Source organism: Caretta caretta, chromosome 7 (genome assembly GCF_965140235.1).
Source record: "Caretta caretta isolate rCarCar2 chromosome 7, rCarCar1.hap1, whole genome shotgun sequence".
Taxonomy (NCBI): domain Eukaryota; kingdom Metazoa; phylum Chordata; order Testudines; family Cheloniidae; genus Caretta; species Caretta caretta.
The window spans coordinates 81,692,537-81,707,152 of NC_134212.1; the positions used below are offsets into that span (position 1 = coordinate 81,692,537).

Below are 14,616 nucleotides of genomic sequence, written 5' to 3' on the forward strand. Positions count from 1 at the left end.
GAAAAGGGGAAAGATACTGAACATTAGCTAAGCCAAGCCCAAAGCCTACAACTGAGAGAGAAGAAACCAAACTTTCCTCCTGCATGCAAAAAATCTTCATTTCATTCTATTGTCGATAAAGATACTGGTAAATATTAACTTAGTTCCAAAACTAAGATCAATCTCATAAGTTAAGGACTTTAAGAAGAAGGCTTGAAAATTCTTCTGTAGAGCAATTGGAAGATGTTCAAATCACTCCAATGCCCATTAACATGAGTCTCTGTATGTGTGTCTCTTTGTGCATCACTAACTGTTCCTCAGGGTATAAACCATAGCCTTAAGTCTGTTATCTAAATAGTATCTCAAGGTTAAGCACGTGTCATCCTAAATCTGCTAGGAGTGAGGATTGTAGAAATCATTTTGTATCTGTGCAAGACTGCCAGAAAGATGCAGGCACTGTGTTAAAGTGGGGAGAGGAAATAGATTAAATAAACAAAAATCTGATGTGGTTTGTGTGAACTGTGAAGCTTCATAGGAGAGAGAGTCAAAGTAGGAAGTTACTAGGAAAGCATTCTAAGAGCTGTACTTCTTTAAAACCAACCTAAGACTAGCCTCTGTTTTTAACAAACTCTTAGTTAAATTGCTTAAAGGGAACAGCTTCTCCCCATAATCTTCCTGTGAAATATTAAAAGAATTGTTTTCCTTAACTTGTAAATTATAATTGGATTTAATGACTTATTGTAGTAATTGGTGAACCAGATAAATTGAACCACTGACTTATTGATTATACTTCAATTATAACCTTGATTTGACTATTGCATTGATTTAATGTAATCAATTAGGGTAGGAAGACTATAAATTTAATTACCTAGGGACATATTTAATATTTTAATTAATTTATAAATGATACATTGGACTGATTTATCTCTCAACTTCAGTATGGACAAAATAACTTATATAGAAGTAAAAGATGAAACCATTAAAATCATTCTTGAGCCCAACCTATAGTTTAATTACTTAAATCTGATCACACAATTATCCCTACAATCCATATTTAGAAAAGTACATGCACACATCTAGACAGGTAATGGAATTTATACCTTTTCAATGAAATGCAGCTGTATTCAGTACATGTGTGCAATTTTGTTGCTGGAGACTCGTTATAAAATAGAACATGAGGGATGCTGACAACAGCAGGTAGTTGTTTGTCTACTTAAATTTATAAGATGGCCTTTAAATAGTAAAAAAGGACAGTCCACTGATATGACAAACCTGGGATTACTATTCTAGTAAAATAGTGCATTTATCTCCACTGAGGAATTTCTGTATCTTTGAGATAATATACAGGTAATTATATCTAATTGAATATAAATGAGAAAACCTAGCAGCTAATGTTGTGTACTCAGATTACACTCTCAGTCTGGCACAGCCTTGGTGCATGAGTATTTGTTTTCCTCTTTTCTGTTGTCCATTTTTCATGTCTCATTGTACATTAAGATTGAAGTTGGCGTCATGCACTTTAACAAATTACCGGAGGTTATTTTTGTACACTGTAGTGAATATAAATTGCTTGAATATCCTATTTCTAGATTTCCTTTTACTTTCTTTAGTTGAGTAGTCCTTATTTGGACTATGCATTCTGGTTAGTTTTGTATGCTATGGTGAATTACATAACTCTTGGAATATGTTATGATATACCCATGTGAGTTAAACACCTGGAACATGTTATGATGTACTCAAGTGGGTTAAAGCAACTGGGAATGTATTAAATCTTTGATGTAAGAATTCCTTACTGTGTCTTAGTTATATTAGTTAGATGGGTTCAAAAGGGAGGTATGTCTTCTGCTGAATGGATATTCTTTCTTGTTTTGCAATTTCATTACAAATATTAAGGTCTTGTTTGGAGTGTAGGGGCCTACAGACTCCAATACAGATGAAATATCAGTGATCAGAGTTAAGGGGTGCTGAGATAGTATTCCTCCTTGAAATTCACCTATGCCCATAAGCACTTACGCACATATTTAACTTCAAGCATGTCACTAGTGCCATTGACATCAATGGAATGACTGATGTGCTTGAAGATAAGTACATGTTTAAGAGCTTTGCTGAGTCAGGATCTTAATCAGTAGAAAACAAACTGTACTAAACCCAAAGAAATGTAAGTAGATCAAGTTTTGTTTTCTTCCTTTAATTCTCACAGTTGTGATGGGACAATTTTAATACATAAATTGTTTAAACTTGTAGTTATGGATATTGGATGTGAAATCCTGGACCCACTGAAGTCAATGGCTTCAGTACAGGCAGGATTTCACCTATAATTTCATACTGAATTAGTTTCTGTTTCATAATGATGAGGATGCCCTGTGTTGCAAACTACGTATTTGTACTACATTTGTATCCAATAGTTCTGACTTGAATTTCTTTAAAAATATCTTGGCATTAGTCACAACAAATTTTGTGTGCCCACTTGATAGCTCTGGGTGTTTATTTTATGTATCTATTTAATATCGGATGCTGTGCTCATTGGTTTCTCTTTCTTTCTCACACACAAAACTTTTTTTGTTCATTCTGTACCAAGGAAATAGTGCTTTAACAACATTTGTTGGATGGAGGATTCTTAACATTAATTTGAAATGGTAATCTTATTCATAAATGACTGATTATGAAAAATAGTCAGATAAATAGTATGGAGCACTTTCACATGGACAAAATAGATTACTGGATCCATTTAGATTGCTTTTGTGTGGTTATATTAAGTTCCTGGAGGATTATGTCCATCAATGGCTATTTGCCAGGATTGGCAGGGATGCCAAACCATACTCTGAAATGTCCCTAACCTCTGTTTGCTAGAAGCTAGGAATGGGCGACAGGGGATGAACCACTTGATGATTACCTGTTCTGTTCATTCCCTCTGAAGCACCTGGCATTGGATACTGTCGGAAGACAGGATACTGGGCTAGATGGACCATTGGTCTGACACAGTATGGCCATTCTTATGTTCTTATTGTGACAGCATTTGGACTCCATCATCAGTAATGCCCTGGACAGGAGTTTCAAGACTGACAAGAAAGTAACTGAAAGAAGAGTATATTCATTTTCAAGATTACATTTTTTAAATGTAATCCATTTTTATAATCACTTACTTAAAATTTGATTATATATGGCTGTTTCTTGTAAACAATTTCATAAACATCCCCAGTCACAGGGCAAGCATTTTAAACACTATTTGTTTTCTGGATTGTTTCATAAGAGATATTATTTCATATAAAACTGCTAAACAAAAAAGTCTAAGCAAATTTAGATTAGAGAATTCCAAAAGCCATCTGTGATTATGAGAGAATTTACCAAAAAAGTATTTCAATAAAAATATCTTAGAATTGAAAGCCAGAAATACAGCTTTGAGTAATTACATTGACTAAAATAATATGTCCAAATTATGGTTCAAAGTGAAGTTTTTCACATATGGAAGTAAATCCATTAGATTACTTTTACAGCCTGTCAATGTTATGGGGGCTGCTAACATGATATCAGCTGTGAGGACTGAGAAGGGGCAGAATAATTTGTATTTGGGTTATCCAAGTGGCATTAGAAAGGAGGAGTGTCTTGTAAGGCAAAACTCTGGCTTTCAACTATAGTATTCTTTGAAGGTTTTAACTTTGCATTGTTGATATATATTAACAACTGTATACTTCCAGCTTAATTTTTGTTATGGAAGTTTTTTTACTGTTTTGATGAATGACTCTGTGACACTTTGATGTCCATTATTGTTTCAAAAATTGGAGTGTATTTTAATCTATATTGATTTGATACAGGTATCACTTGCTTAAATTCTATGCTTTGTGTTCTGGAGGTCAGACTAAATCATAATGGGCCTTTCTACAGGACTGAAAAGCTCTACAGTAGTCCAGCCAGAAGTTCAAAGTTCTGCAAGAGCCCATGCAAAGTTTATAATAACTATAATCTCAGCCAAACTCCATGTAGGTTTTATGGACATATTAAGAGGCACAACAGACCACACAGAGCTTGCAGTATTTGTAGGCTGCCCCTGTAGGTATTGTAATGTCCATGTCGATGTCATAATGCCCATGATTACATTATTAGTAGGCTGCTCTTGCCAATCCTGTAAGATTCACATCAGATATCACAGATAATAAAGTGTACATCTGACCTCATGGAACTCTCAAAATTCTCCACAAATGGACTGAATTCACTACTCAACTTTTCAGTATCATTGAAGGCAACAAAATAAATTGATATTGGAGTCCAAGCTGTTCATGCCACAATGTTCCCAAAAAAAACACCCCAAAAGTTTAGGAGACTTTTCAAAAGTGAAATACTTCTGACTTTTCACATTATCATGCCTTGTCTCATAACTACACCTCAAAAGTACATTTCCTAAAAATTCTCCTCTGCCAGAGGAGCACACTGGATAAGTTTCAGACAGATTATTACTGTTTTGATAAAACTGGAGGGGGTTGAAATCTAATTTAAAACAGAAAGCTAAACCAGCTCAGCGGCAGATTAATGATTTTGCCGCCCCTGGGCCCTGAAATAATTGCTGCCCCTCCCCCAGCAGCTCCCGGCCCCCCCGCCGCAGCTCACCTCCACTCCAACTCCGCCTCTGCCTCCTCCCCGAGTGCACCGCCAGGTCCTGCTTCTCCCCGCTCCCTGCCAGTGCTTATGTGCGAAACAGCTTCGCGAAGGAGGGGGAAAGAGGAGGGAACGCAGTGTGCTCAGAAGAGGAGGTGGGGCCAGGACGAGGATTTGGGAAAGGGGACCAATAGGGGCAGGGAGGGGGTGGAGAATGGGGGCGGGGAAAGGGTGGAGTTGGGGTGGGGCCAGAGGCGGAGGGCGCAAACCGGCGCCAAGGGAAGCAGCCTCTGGCTGTTATTATGAATTTGCCATCCCTGCAAATTTGCCACCCTAGGCCTAGGCCTTCTCGGCCTAGGAGTTAATATGCCGCTGAACCAGCTGCTATGGAGATACTACCTATCTACTGCCCAGAAGATATAAAGATGGAGTTATGGCTCAGTACTTTTTGTATATGCTAGAAATCCAATAGCACTTAGATGAGATAGATTTTTTTTCCTCACACTCATTCCAGATACTGGCAGGAAAGAGGTCTTTGGTTCCATCATCTGTTAAAATATCCATCCTTTGCATTTTCAAAGTGATGTGCTGGGGTTTGGTCACATGAATTTAATCAATAATTACTTCTTATATGCTATATTGCATGTAATAATGTTAATAAAGAGTTGCATGGCTGCTTAGTCTGTCATTTGCTTTGAATATTTTGAAGTTTTTCTACATGTATTTTGACATTTCAGTTTTATTTGCAGCTGAAACTGGTTCGCCCCATTAGGCTTTTAGTTTGTTTGTTTTTTGTTTCCCAAAGTTTATTTTCAATATAACATTTCCGAAGTTCTAAAATTAGCAGGATGTTGTTTTTTTCTTTTGGAGGATTTATAATTACTGGCCACTGTTAGGGGTTTTTGCAAGATTGTGCCACGTGAGCATTCAGAAAAATTCAGGAGCAGCTTATTTTTAATAATGTCTCTATCACAAGTTGTTATTGAAATTGTAGGATTATGTCTATATAGTTGCATAACATTTAAGTTGTTACATGCTGATGGATTTCCCTGTGAGTGTAATCTTACACTTCTAATAGATTCTGCCTGTAACAAATACAGTAAATGAAAAGGTTAAATTATGCCATTCCTATTTTCAAATATAAACTTCTCTGTCAAGAGGAAATTAATATAATGCAAATATATTTGGGATTATTCCATGGTTGAATCAGCAAAAGACTGCAAAAGCATCTGCAGAAGCAGTTTTGTGGGTAGAAAGATTGAATAGCTGTCCATAGGTGCTGTTATAGTGGAATCCCTTTGCTCAATATTCTCCTGTCCAATGAGGTGGAATGTTTCAAAGGCACATGGTTTATGCTGCTCAAAATAACTTGGGACCTGCAAACTGACAAATGCTATTGCTCCGGTGGTGACAGGTTGTCCGGCTTCTTACAGCCATCCTCACTATAACTAAGGTTAACTCCTTTCACCTATGGACTTCTAGTTGTTTCTGTTCCTAAGAACCTGAAGAATTCCTGTGCTTCTATAACTTTAAGTTTATAATTGCATCGTTGCTGAGTGCCAGAGTTGGACATCAACCTCTGGAGAAATTGAAAAAGGTAATGTCTTTACTTTAGATTGTTACTGTGTTTTGATAACACTGCACAGGTGCACAGCGGGTCGATGAAAATGTATACCGCAGTGCTACTTTTTGCAGATCAGAAATATGCAGGGAGCAGATCGCTTTTAAACCATCTGATTTAAATTACACTGAAGCATGTGAGTTAGGAGTGAAAGAGAAACAATGTCCTGTAGGATCGTAAAGAGCTTGAATAGGATTGGTGGGGTTCCTAAATTCCCTCAGCCTGTTTGCCTCTGAGGGAAGAATCAACAGAAGGCAGCAATGACATGAAAATTGCATTGCTGGAATTTTACTTTTGTTTTCCCCCCTTTTACCATATAGCGAAATGATTACTTTATAATTGCTAGAATTACACCAATATACAGTAATTTGCATTTCCTTCATCAAGAAAATCGAGCCTAATTTAATATGACTCCTTGGTTAAATACTTTCTTTCTTTTTTTCAAGTAAAATGACACTGCTGGCTATATTTAGTGTTGGGAGATCTGCTCTCTGGATTAATGTACACAACAGCTGCAGAAACACTCCAGATAGAAGGGCATTGCTCTCTCCCCGGCCCCACCTCACTCAGAAAGACATTGACTGCCAGTGGCAAGTGTTTGGCCCAATATATTGCAACATTAAGCAGTAATCAGAAGCACATCTTGAATTATATTAAATAATACATAATTTAAAAGAGAATAGAGTAGCTCTTGAGCTCATCTGCTTTGTCAGGATAGTATTATGCAGATCATGTTAAGCAAATTGATCACTATATTGGTAGATTTTTGTTCACATCATTAGGTTTAAATTTACTTAGAAGCTCTTAGGTTTGTAAACTAAATAAAAAATCAGCAAATATTAAAGGATCCAATTTCATATATTTCAACTCTACTCTTTCCCCTGGCCTTCCTAAAAGTTCATGAGTACAGGATATATTTTCTTTCCTCTTTTTTCCTCAGAGAATGCTATCAACATTAAATAAAATTAAATGTATTTGTACTGATAACTAAAAGTAATTACTTATTTAAGCTAATAAAAACTCCTTCTACAATAAGTTCAGGAGCAAGCTTTTATAGACAATAGTCTATCATAGTTAAAGACCATGACACAACATAGTTCAGACTTTTTAGGTACTATTCCTGTATATTCTTTTAAAATTTTACAACAGTTTTCTTATGGGACTGAAGGAATTATACAGACCTTCAATGTTTCCTGCCAACAGCTAGCATTAACAGGGTAAGTAAATTTTTATAAGTAATGCTATAGTGAGATTTTGGGCTTTAAAAATTACATATAACAATAAAGAACAATTGTATAATGCAGTCAAAGATCATAAACCATTGTCTGAGTGATTAGTAAATCAGTATCGCTCAGTACAAATCAGTCCATTATACTAATTAATATTTCACTTGTTTTAATAACCAATGTACTGCAGGGATGGGCAAACTCATTTTGCCTAATTTCATACTCACTAAATCTCGTAGTTTGAAAGTCTGATAACTTCAGTGTTAATTGATTTCACATTTTGTTTAGGAGAGGCTGCAAAAAAAAAAAAAGGAAGAAAAATGTAGTGAAAAAATTGGGGTGAAAATGGAGCATACAACAGGCAGAGAGAAAAACAAATATAGCGGGACTGTGGGAAAAAAGAGTGAAGAAAAGTAGTCAGAAAAAAATTCTAATGAGGAAAAATACAGGTTATCTATTGTAAATAAGGCATCCACCTGTGACAGCCCAGTACTTGGCAGGAGGAAAGGCTTCCTTTTCACTAGAAAATGTTTTTATTTAAACTGAATCTCCCTTGAGAAATCATAGGTTTAAATTACAAGAGGAAAAGTGTTGTGATCTCAAGCAAGTTTGCACACCCAAAAACCAGGACTACCCAACAAGAAATCTCAAATACCACTAAGTTTGTCCATCCCTATCATACAGACTGTTAGCTGAATTCTGCTTCAGGTATACCAGTACAACCCCACTGAAGTAATGCCCTTGTGTGCATGGTATAACACAGCAGAACATAGCTCATTGTTTAAATAATGTAAAATACCACACAGTACCTTGTTGGGTATCTTAATGTGTCAGCCTAACAATGAACACATGAAATATATTAAAATTATATCTGAGCGCTAACATTTAAGTTTTGGCTTCAGACATGAACTAAGGTTGTATTCAAGCTGTCCTCAGTCCTATTCATAGTGCTCCCATGCATTGATCAGTCCTAATACGAGCAAGAATAATATAAAGAATTGGGGTGGATAAGACTGAGGCTAAATCAGGCTACATATTCCATAAAACATTTGGGCCCCAATCTCTGATCTTTAACTTCTGCCTGGAAAGCTTATCTATAGTTCTGGGCACGGAGGACCCATCGAGTCAAGTCTCCTTATGTTTGGATGGGAGCCAGAATAGGAGCACAAAGTTTTGTCACTCTTACTTTGCTTTATAGTTGTGGCTTTTTTGTATCTATACATAACATCCTGTTCTCCCTTTGGGTTTACCAAAGCAGTGCTGTGCAAAATCTTTGGGACAAATATTTTATTAGCCAAAGAGTGCATTTTTGGGTTGAGCAAAACTACTAAAAAATTTGTGTTGAATTCAGTGAATAGTTTCATCAGAAAAAAAATTAGTTTTAATGTAGAAGAATTCAAACCATTTTTATACAAGTTTCTAAACAAAACATTTTGATTTTTTTTATATTTTAAATATTTTTTTTACATTTTGATGTTTGTTTTGAAACTTGTTTAAACTAATTTTTAAAGGGTTAAAAAATCTAAAAATGAAACTAAACGTTTTTGTTTCAGGTTGAACAAAATGTTTCAATCAACCCGAAACTTATTTTTGTTTGTTTTTCATTTCACTGAGAAAACTGATTTTGTTTGTTTGTTTGTTTGTTTTAGGTAGACCCAAAATGAATTTTTTTATGGTATTTTGGGCTGGGCAGCAAACAGAAAAATCAGTTGTTCACACAGCTCTAGAGAGCTAAATCTCAAAGTCTACAAACTGTGGGCCCAGAATCAGAGGTGATGCGTGTGGGAACGGAGCACCCAGGGGTCATGTGACACCCCCACCCCCCTCCCCGATTTCTCGGGATGCCTCTCACCAGGACACCCAGTAACAAGAAGGATGTGGGTCCCCCTAGCGGCAGCACTCGCCGTGTGTCCATGCAGCATGGGGAGAGAGGAAGCAACAGGGAGGCTGGCTGAGCTCCCCACATCTGCTACACGGGGCTGCTTCTCCTCCCTGCTGCTGGAGTCTCAGCACTTTCTGCTGCCTGCCTTGCAGACCGACTGATGTGAGTCGGAGATGGAGGCAGAGGCAACACATGGGGTGGTCACATATCTCCGCCCCCCCAAATGTTTTAATGGTGCCCCTCCCCCCACTATCCACAGTTATGCATCATCTCTGGGCCCAGTTATACAAACTCTTTCTTATGGGGGTAATCCTTGATGTAAATGGGACGGTCCATGTGATTAAGGACTACTTGAGTCAAAAAAGGCTTACAGTATCAGGGTGTACAATACTGTATTTAGGGCCCATTGACATTGGTTCCGGCCTCACATCCCAGTAGGAGAGGAAGACATCTAGTTGTGGAAAAGCAACTACGTCAGCCCTCGAAGACTGCAGCGCTAATGCTGACTTCTGATAAGTAATAGACAATTTAGAAAACATGTTCATCTTTAGCAGTTTTATATTTTAAAATTAATCCTGAATTTATTTAAATTTCAATCTGACTTCAGCTAGTATTGCTCAAAGATATTGTTTGCTTTGCAATCCAAAGAGAGCTGCTGAGAAGGCAAAAACAACTCAAAATCAGGGTAAGAGAGGGTCTTAACTAGTCTCACTTTATTAGAGCACCATGCATCTAAACTTTGAACTAGGAATAATATCTGTTGTGCACGATAATCACAAAAGTGGTTTATTGTGACCATACTCCAATACCATATATATAGTTCCTAATATATGGCAAGATTAAAGAAGCTTTAAAAAAGAACAATATAAAGGAAAAGGGAAATTTTCTATGTGTTTTTTTAATTTCATGAAGGTTTGAAAGTTCTACGTTGCTTCTTTCTTCGACATCCCATTGATGTAACTCTGAGATTGAGGGTCAGGTGAATAAATATTCAAGGGCAAGGCTTAAAATATATATTCATAAGAATGGCCTCTGCAGAAATATGTCAACACTCACTAATAAAAATGTAATTGTCCTCCACAATTCAGCAACACTCTACCTTGTTCATTAGATTTTGTTCACACAGAAGACCTGGTTCTGATCCAATCTAAGTCAATGACAAAATTCCCATTGACTTCAGTAGAAGCTGTAGCAGTCCCAAAGGAAGTCAGTGTTTTCTCCATAGATCCTCAGTTTACATCAATTATAACCACAATTTTCAAAAAATCCATGAGAAACTAGATACATACAACCTAGAGGCTGGAATAACAGTATGTGGAGATATTTAAATTATTTTTACTTATTTACAAAATTATGTAACAATGAGCAAACACTTGTAAGAATTTCTTAGCCTCCCAATCAAATTATGTTTGTAACTATTAGGGATTCTAAAATGTATTATAGATTAAACAAAGCAGGATGCATATTAAAATGTGAATGTTGAAAAGTAAATTATCTAGAAAAATATATCTGAAGCAATAGACAGACTTGCATTTTACCCCACTTATTATTATAGGTATTTTTCCTATCAGAGGCTGTTCCTTTCTCTGAGAACTGGGAAGCTTCCTTTATTTTTCTTTGTTTTCATGCCAGTATTTTGAAATGCGATTTCTATTATGAAGTTAACAGCAATTGGTGTGGGCAGCTGAATTAAAAACTACTACCTGTATCTAAAAACTACTACCTGTATCTAAAAGTGATATACCATTTTCTTGTAAGTAATTTTCCATAATACATTTTTTTTAAAAAGCCTTAGGAACACAGAACACAGCTGACTTAACTCCCCAGCTCCAGCCTAACCTTTCATGAGCGTCTCAAAGTCTGTCATATCAACAGGCAGTAACCGGAAACAGAAACTAGGACAACTGTTATGTGACAATTCCCACAAGCATGTGGGAATGTGATTGTGATCTTTAGATATCTGAAAGATCACTTGTGACATCTATGTGCTTGTTTTTTAATTGCCTATGTACCATTTTAATTATTAAAAACTAATTTGTTTAGTGTTTGTGTTTGATTAACGTTACATTTTATAAATTGGGTAGGGATGACTTATGTTAAATGAAATTAATTGGAGATGGATATAGTCTAATATCACTAATGATTTAGATTTTTAACCAGAAGCAGTAGAAATACAGGAAGAAGGCCTCAGCTCGTGTGACATGAACAGAGCAACATCAATTCTCAACCTCTCAGCATCTGACCCACAAATTTCAATATGCAAGAAAAAAGGTCAAACTAGCAATTTGCTAGTTATTCTATGGCTGGAGGTTTTAAACCTCAGTTTCTTTCATATTCTATTAATGGGAGTTAGAAGTGGCAGGCAGAAATGATATATATTGACTAAATCTACTCATTTTAAAATCAGACTGAATGCCAAAGAAGGTGTTTGAATGCTTCACTTCCAGATTACCACTTTATTATTATATCGCTTGTAACATCAGGCATTCAAATTTTTCCCTAGCCAAACACAGGAGCTGACTTGTGTCCAAGAATTCTCCCTATTTGCTAAGATTTCACTATCATTTATCTCAACAAGACTCAAGATTCTTTCGGTGACAAGAAGAGAATGAATTTAAGTGACTCCATACTATATAAAATGAATTGGCATGTGACAGTCTCATGGGACAAGCTTCTGTCATTTAGGAATCCCCTTGTTTTCAACATATGACATTTAGGTCAAGCCATTGCCAAAATCGACTTGTGGAAGCCAATTCGAGCATTGTGGTATATCTTACCCTAAAGGACATTTGGCTAACAACAGAACATTGGCAGAAATGTAGGCTTTTTGGAACTCAGTGTTTATCCAGTTAATTGAACCCAAATTAGCACGGTGGACAGAAGAACCATGTATAGTCAATGTTGCTAGACTTTGTCCTTGTGTCAGTGGAGAAAATCAGGTTTTATCTCCCCATTTTCCATCCTAAATATCACTAACAAGCTATTTAGAAATAGCTCACAATTTCTCCTGTTGACTTTTGGTTTACTAAAACAGATGCTCTTTTTTCCAATCTCCACTAAAAAATTTGGCTAAGGTTTTGGTGCTTTGATTTATCTGAGAAAATCTAGTCTAGTGTGTCCTTGCTAGAGACTGTCTCTGTTGAGTAGCACTTTACTGGGGTGGGAGGGTGTCAAGTCACAGAGTCTAAATAGAGAGATGCATAACTCTGTATAAGCTTTATTGATCACATCAGCACTGTATGGGTATCTCACACATCACTGACTAATCTCCCAAACTTCTATCCCGCTATGCATTGGGTTCACTGTGAAGCATGGAATAGATTATGTGGGGCAAACTCTTCTTTGGCTGTTCCAACATTCTGATGAGAAAAATGAAGAGGAAATCCCCAAGACATAACCAGGCCAAACCAAAATCCTGATATTTGAGCCAGAAAGGAGATGTTAAAGACTGGATCCAAATCTGGATACTTTGCAGTTCAGATACCAATTTGAAATCAGGACAGTTTTAGCTTATCCAAATGTACTTCACATTCCTCTGTAGTCCCTACCATTGCAATATAGGAACTCTCTATGTACTTCTTTATCACTTTGCTCTGTGGAGTCCTTGAAGAGTACAACTTCTTTTAATAAAATAAAATAAATTGCACATCTCTCAAGGCTTATTTGTAATTTGGTTGTTCGATTTTCTCAAAGCAAGTCCTTGGTGAAACTCAGCATTTTTTCATTTGACTCTAGCTATCATATTGTTCACAATATTTCTGATTTTAGATAACCAAATGCTGTCTCAAAGTGTGATGTTTGACTAGCAGCCAACTTCTACCTTACTAAAAATAGAACAAAAGAATTATCTTCTAGGCAAGCTGAAAATAGAGTTAGATACAACAATTTGACCCGGAATGATCTCTAAAGAAAAATGTAAGCATAACTAGGATTAGATTGAGCTTTTTATGTTCAGCCTAAGTATGAAGATATGCCTAGATGCACTTTCCTAGGAGGAACTCTGTGCTCCACTCCTGCTCTGATGGATAGGAGGAAGAAAGTTAACTCATCCCCTTTCTGGGGTACTGTTTGTTTTCCCACCTCATGCCTGACCAGATTTGCTGGCTGGCACATAGTTGGGTGGAGCCTTAGTTTTGCCTATTTCCTGCCCACATGCTTACAGGGGTCAGTGTTAGGTACAGAGCCTCAGCTCTCCCCCAGTGTCTGAGGTCTGAGTCATCAGGCAAGCAGCCCTAGTCTAGCCACATGAGAGGGGAGACACTTTGTACTCCCCTATGTGATTGTGTTATAACTAGTCAAAATCTAGCCCTTGGTATTTTAAAGTTATCAGGCTTCAGTTATACATGTTTTGGTTTTTGTTATTTTTATTAAAGATCCTTTCTGAAGAATTTGCATGACCATAAGAATTTGCATAAAATATCTGCTATTTTATATTTTCAAAGTAATGCTCCTTTTTTTGTTATTGAAAGATGCCTATTTATTGTACTCTTTTGCTAGTGTACATTCTCCAACTACTTTGCTAAGCCAAATGTTCCTCCTTATGACTGGCTTCAGTGACCTACCAGACATCAGAATTTTACTTCTTCAGGGAATCAGAGATCATTTTATTTGTGTTTCAATGTTTTTTATGAAGAATCCAGAGGAACAACAAAGCCCTAGCACAAAGATTCAGAAGAAACACACAGAAACACAACTGTTTGTTTTGTCTAGGTGCAGAAAAACTGCATGATGATTAATGAGGACCGTGGGAATAGACATCACACTGAAATGAGAAATTTGTAATCCCAATAGATCTATATAAATGAAATCTGGATTAGTCATCATTAGATGAGTCCATATATCTTCTCCATCCAATCAATTTATGAAGCATTTACCTTTATTTCTCTGCAGGAGATGACAGGGTTTGGTCTCATCGAGTTATTTTTCAACTTGTGTCTCCTCCTGTGACCACCCATTGTGCTCATATTTGTTCAGGAATGCATCCTTCCTCTTCAGGTCTTGATGGACAATGCATTTAGTTTTACAAAAAGAAAAGGAGTACTTGTAGCACCTTAGAGACTAACCAATTTATTTGAGCATGAGCTTTCGTGAGCTACAGCTCACTTCATCAGATGTATACCGTGGAAACTGCAGCAGACTTTATATACACACAGAGATCATGAAACAATACCTCCTCCCACCCCACTGTCCTGCTGGTAATAGCTTATCTAAAGTGATCATCAGGTGGGCCATTTCCAGCACAAATCCAGGTTTTCTCACCCTCCACCCCCCCACACAAATTCACTCTCCTGCTGGTGCTAGCCCATCCAAAGTGACAA

At 36.8% G+C, this 14,616-nt stretch overlaps 1 protein-coding gene and 1 long non-coding RNA gene across 2 annotated transcripts in view; one reads left to right on the top strand and one right to left on the bottom strand.

Annotated features, from left to right (window-relative positions):
• The first annotated feature begins 5,983 nt into the window (after positions 1-5,983).
• MYPN (myopalladin) overlaps positions 5,984-14,616 on the top strand; it is a 114,339-nt gene continuing 105,706 nt past the window's right edge. The window contains exon 1 of the mRNA XM_075130855.1: positions 5,984-6,166. The gene's annotated coding sequence lies outside the window, so the exon portion shown is untranslated. The remainder of the gene's footprint in view (positions 6,167-14,616) is intronic.
• The window catches only part of LOC142072793 (uncharacterized), a 171,048-nt gene continuing 164,064 nt past the window's right edge, over positions 7,633-14,616 (bottom strand). Inside the window, exon 5 of the long non-coding RNA XR_012669367.1 lies at positions 7,633-7,710. This is a non-coding gene — a long non-coding RNA (uncharacterized LOC142072793). The remainder of the gene's footprint in view (positions 7,711-14,616) is intronic.